Source organism: Rhinoderma darwinii (genome assembly GCF_050947455.1).
Source record: "Rhinoderma darwinii isolate aRhiDar2 chromosome 2 unlocalized genomic scaffold, aRhiDar2.hap1 SUPER_2_unloc_21, whole genome shotgun sequence".
NCBI lineage: Eukaryota > Metazoa > Chordata > Amphibia > Anura > Rhinodermatidae > Rhinoderma > Rhinoderma darwinii.
In genome coordinates, this window is record NW_027461687.1 from 434708 (window position 1) to 440502 (window position 5795).

The window sequence follows — 5795 nt, forward strand, 5'->3', positions numbered from 1 at the left end:
GCATTGGAGCCTCTGTTATGCGCAATTCGCCGCGATAAGTGTATCCGTGGAGTCCCCCTGCCCGGGGGAGGCGGCGTAGAGGCCAAAGCAGTGGGGTACATGGATGATGTGGCGGTTTTATGTAGGGACGCCCTGTCGCTTCAGAGAACCCTTAGGCAAATCGAGTTTTACTGCTGTGCTTCCGGTTTTAAAGTAAACTTCAGCAAGAGTCATATTTTAAACATAGGAAGCATGGCTCTTAGAGATATACCGGTTCCTGTGTCTGATAATATTAAAATTTTAGGTGTCTCCTTCAGTGAGTACGACAATGGTTTTATCAGTTGGGACATGGTGGCGCAGAAGGTAAATCAAAAAATATGCATGTGGAACATGAGGAAGCTTACCATGGAGGGAAAAATTTTAATAATTAAAATGATAATTTTACCTTTGCTTTTATACTTAAGCATGGTTTTCCCTCCTCCCACGGTTTTATTAAGAAAAATTACTAAAGCTTGTTTTACCTTCTTTTGGAGTTCCAGAATGGAGAAACTTAAACGTGAGACGGTAATGAAAATCAAACCAAAGGGTGGCAAAGACTTTCCAGATTTTAATAGGTTTCTTTTAATCAAGTACTTTTGTTTCTGTCTTAATTCTCTTTTTAAACAACATCATTGGTCTTATTTTCTACGTTTTAATACTGGGTTTTTTATGCGAAGGATGGGGTGGTTTGAAATTGTTTTAACCTCACCTTATGCTTTTAATCTACCAGCAAATTACGTGATTTTAGAGAAAATAGTGGCCTTGTTTAATTTTAAAGGGAAAAATTTTAATGACATGATAAACAGTAAGAAACTTATAAAAGACATAAGAGGAAATGAAGTCGTCACTAATATTGAAAATTTTAATAATGAACGCTGTGCTTTTATCTTCAAAATGGTTAATGTGTTTTATCTTTTTAATACACAGATGGACCTGGCCTGGAGCTGCGTTCATCAATGTCTTCCATGCCGGGCATTCCAATTCAGGAGAGGATTCACGAGGTCTGCTGTCTGTCCGAGGGAAGGCTGCCAGGCTGAGGAGACAGTGCGTCATATTTTTTGGACTTGTGATTTTACAAAACATATTTGGATAAAGATATTCCCTCTAATGAAGAAGATGGCAGACCTAAAGGACTTGAGTTACGAAATGATTTTATATGGACTCTTTGGATGCCCAACCGCGAACCAAAAGACTATTGCATGGAAGACGATGAACTGCGTAAAAGAAGCTCTGTGGAAGGCCAGGAACATCCTGATTTTTAAGCACGATGTTTTATCTGTTGACGATGTTTTAGGTCTTTGTTTTAGCGAGATGTACATTTATTATTTATTAGATAAAAAAAGAAATGCCACCCTTTCAAATAAATGGTTTGTAAAAGAATGGAACTCCAATATATAAGAATTTGCCACCATGTCCCCTTTTATGTGTTTTTATATAAATTGATTTTATTACTGTAATTCATTGTAAAAAGCTGTAATTTATTGTAAATGTTTTTGAATTTTAAGTAATAAATCATTGACACCCCCGCGAGGGGGTAGCCAACTGAAAAAAAAAATCTGTTCTTATCATTTTACTATCTGATACGTCCCCTATCTGGGGACCATATATTAAATGGATTTTTAGAACAGGGAGATGGAAATAGAGCTTGCTCTGTCCACTCCACGCATTGACCTGGTATTGCAGTATTTCCAGGACCGGTGCACCCTTTCCTTATGTGTTGACTAAAATCAGATTCCAAAAGTGTTTTTTGTGTTTGCCATTGTTTCTGTCTTTCTGAAGGGATCTCCCCTTTTAATCCCATTATTTCAACACCTGTTGGACAATGCATGAGTGATAATGAGCTAATTGATTAAATGCAATTAATGAATACATTGCCACCTCTTGTTTTGTGTCGTCTGTATGTCTGTGTTTCCGGCATTTCACATTGGAACAGCTCATTCACCTTCCTTGTCTTCTCTCCGCCCTCCCTTTTAGGTAAGTTAAAGAGCTGCACCTGAGCCAGCCACTGATTGATGCAGCACCACAGTCAAATAGTGGAGTGGAGTAGGGGAACAGCAAACAGCCATTAAAGCCGCCCGCCCGCCCGCCCGCCCGCCACAATGGACCTACCTGTGTACACTAGATGGATGTGATGGAATGTACTGTCGTCCCTACATTTCAAGAAGGAGTAAGAATTGCAGTTGCAACAAAGCCTTGCTTGCCTACAAAGAGAGCAGCAATTTGGATTTGTTACTATGTTACCTAGAAGAATAACAAACTGTGCAAGGATGGAGGTTGTAGGAGCAAGGAGAAGTTGTCTGTAAAGTTGGTGGATGCTTATTTTCCATTTTGCAGTCCCTTGTCTCCCTCTTGTGGCCTCCTGGAGGCAACTAGCTGTGCAAAAAAAAGACAGCCTGGCGGCCGGCTGTTGCAGTGTTGCCCTCTCAGGCAACACTGAGTGACTGACTGAGCCGCACCGTCTTATATAAAGTTCAGACGGAACTTTGCACGTGTCATAGTGGAGCCCTGAGGAGCCAGAGCCAGCTTTCTGACATCATAATGGGGCCTCAGAGATAAAAGCCTGGGCCCAGGCAGTGTTGGTCAGTGCTGCTCAGCAGGCAGCACTGGACTGGACTGGATTACAGCTGATACAAGGTGTGAAGGAACAAGGGGTGGCTGTGGGCATGCACTGGCTGCCGCTGCCAGTGTTTATCTGCATGGCAGCAGGGCATTTGGGCGTTGCCAGGAAGGCGTTTTTATGTAGATTCCTCCTCTTTCAGCACTGCATTGTGGTGCAAGCAAAAGAAGCAAATCCTGTCTGGCTTCCTCTCCGGCCTTTATTCACCTCCCGTGTAGCTGTGAGTGTGTGAGCCTGCAGGGCCCCATGGAATTGCCTAGAAGTAGGCTGAATCGCTGCAAGGGCTGAACAGCAGTATCGGGCAGGCTCGGGCAACGTGCGGCCCGTTCGGGTTATCGCTTCTCGGCCTTTTGGCTAAGATCAAGTGTAGTATCTGTTCTTATCATTTTACTATCTGATACGTCCCCTATCTGGGGACCATATATTAAATGGATTTTTAGAACAGGGAGATGGAAATAGAGCTTGCTCTGTCCACTCCACGCATTGACCTGGTATTGCAGTATTTCCAGGACCGGTGCACCCTTTCCTTATGTGTTGACTAAAATCAGATTCCAAAAGTGTTTTTTGTGTTTGCCATTGTTTCTGTCTTTCTGAAGGGATCTCCCCTTTTAATCCCATTATTTCAACACCTGTTGGACAATGCATGAGTGATAATGAGCTAATTGATTAAATGCAATTAATGAATACATTGCCACCTCTTGTTTTGTGTCGTCTGTGTGTCTGTGTTTCCGGCATTTCACATTGGAACAGCTCATTCACCTTCCTTGTCTTCTCTCCGCCCTCCCTTTTAGGTAAGTTAAAGAGCTGCACCTGAGCCAGCCACTGATTGATGCAGCACCACAGTCAAATAGTGGAGTGGAGTAGGGGAACAGCAAACAGCCATTAAAGCCGCCCGCCCGCCCGCCCGCCCGCCACAATGGACCTACCTGTGTACACTAGATGGATGTGATGGAATGTACTGTCGTCCCTACATTTCAAGAAGGAGTAAGAATTGCAGTTGCAACAAAGCCTTGCTTGCCTACAAAGAGAGCAGCAATTTGGATTTGTTACTATGTTACCTAGAAGAATAACAAACTGTGCAAGGATGGAGGTTGTAGGAGCAAGGAGAAGTTGTCTGTAAAGTTGGTGGATGCTTATTTTCCATTTTGCAGTCCCTTGTCTCCCTCTTGTGGCCTCCTGGAGGCAACTAGCTGTGCAAAAAAAGACAGCCTGGCGGCCGGCTGTTGCAGTGTTGCCCTCTCAGGCAACACTGAGTGACTGACTGAGCCGCACCGTCTTATATAAAGTTCAGACGGAACTTTGCACGTGTCATAGTGGAGCCCTGAGGAGCCAGAGCCAGCTTTCTGACATCATAATGGGGCCTCAGAGATAAAAGCCTGGGCCCAGGCAGTGTTGGTCAGTGCTGCTCAGCAGGCAGCACTGGACTGGACTGGATTACAGCTGATACAAGGTGTGAAGGAACAAGGGGTGGCTGTGGGCATGCACTGGCTGCCGCTGCCAGTGTTTATCTGCATGGCAGCAGGGCATTTGGGCGTTGCAAGGAAGGCGTTTTTATGTAGATTCCTCCTCTTTCAGCACTGCATTGTGGTGCAAGCAAAAGAAGCAAATCCTGTCTGGCTTCCTCTCCGGCCTTTATTCACCTCCCGTGTAGCTGTGAGTGTGTGAGCCTGCAGGGCCCCATGGAATTGCCTAGAAGTAGGCTGAATCGCTGCAAGGGCTGAACAGCAGTAACGGGCAGGCTCGGGCAACGCGCGGCCCGTTCGGGTTATCGCTTCTCGGCCTTTTGGCTAAGATCAAGTGTAGTATCTGTTCTTATCAGTCCTTGTAAGGATAGATAGCTCGGAGAACCACTGGGGGCTATAAACACTAGCTTAGCGATCCAAGAGCGTTCCAGACGAAGCCGGCGACGAACTGCGGAGAAGAACCACCGAAGACGAAGATCCAGAAGGGAGAAGCCGCCATCGGGGAAGAAGCTCCGGGAGATCGCTGCCGGGAAGAAGAAGGAGAACTGCGACAGAGACCTTCGGAGAAGAGCCGCTGCTGAAGGGGATCTTTGAAGAAGCTCGGCCGCAGAAGAAGCTCGACGAGGAACCGCTGCGGAAGAAATTTCGTGGAAGAACCTCGGCCAGCAAGGAGAAGATTTGCATAGCTCCGCCCCCTTCGGGAAAGAGCTATCGAAGATCCTCCCCAAGCGACAGGAACAGCTGGAAGAAGCCATGGCCTCGACCAGCAACCCTGCCACCCAGAAGAAGAAGGCTGATGGACCAGGTGAGCCGACCCAGGCCAGGACATCTCCTCCCGAAGCCTCCTCAGGCCAACAGGCCACCAGGAAGCCGAACCAGGCTGCTCCAACCCTGGAGCCCTGGATGAAGCAGACGGTGGCCCTGAAGCTGAAGGAGGTGGACGGGAGAGTGCCGGACATGACGGAAGAAGTGTTCTGCCAGAAGATGCTCCTGGACCAGGGCTTCGCTAAGCCGGAGACCATCAGCATCCAGGCCTTCATGACCGGGATGTTCTTCGTGACCTTCGCTTCGATCAACATCTGCAGAAGGTACTGGGAGATGGTGAAAGCGGCGAGGCCTGAATCCCCTTTCTCTCGCTTTGTGGGCAACTGCCCTGTCCAAAGAGAGGAAAGGCGGGTGACGGTCTCAATGCGGAACCCACACACCCCCGGCAAAGACATCACCACGCTCCTGAAGCGGTTCTGCACAGTGGTGAGGGAACCCACCCACATCCTGAACGGACTCGGCTTCTGGACTGGCAAGTGGTCGGTAATCGTCCGACTGAACAAGGATTCGAGCGCGGAAGACGGCCTCCAGCACCTGCCCCAGTCATTCTCGCTGGGCAACTCCTACGGCCTCATCTACTACCCGGACATGCCGCAGATCTGCAGGAGATGCAGCAAGAAGGGTCATTCGGTGAAGGACTGCAAGGAGGACGCCTGCAAGAACTGCCGGGTAACAGGACACGAGACCAAAGACTGCCCGAAACGGACAATGTGCAACCTCTGCGGACAAGCAGCCCACTCCTACAAGGACTGCCCGAAGAGGGATCGATCCTGGGCAACTGTAGCGGCGAAAGCTCCGGCCAGAGGGAACCCCGCCCCAACCAGAGCTCCAGCGGCGCAGAAGACCGGGAATAAGAAGGATGGTAAGAAGAC

General features: G+C 47.9%; 2 non-coding genes and 1 pseudogene across 2 annotated transcripts; all 3 read left to right on the plus strand.

Annotated features, from left to right (window-relative positions):
* Positions 1–1529: 1529 nt before the first annotated feature.
* LOC142674924 (U2 spliceosomal RNA) lies at positions 1530–1726 on the plus strand. The gene has a single exon (XR_012851989.1). It is a non-coding gene; the product is annotated as a U2 spliceosomal RNA (small nuclear RNA).
* A 1243-nt stretch (positions 1727–2969) lies between these two features.
* Positions 2970–3160, plus strand: LOC142674892 (U2 spliceosomal RNA). The gene has a single exon (XR_012851970.1). It is a non-coding gene; the product is annotated as a U2 spliceosomal RNA (small nuclear RNA).
* Positions 3161–4402: 1242 nt separating this feature from the next.
* LOC142674926 (U2 spliceosomal RNA) lies at positions 4403–4504 on the plus strand (annotated as a pseudogene).
* Positions 4505–5795: the final 1291 nt, after the last annotated feature.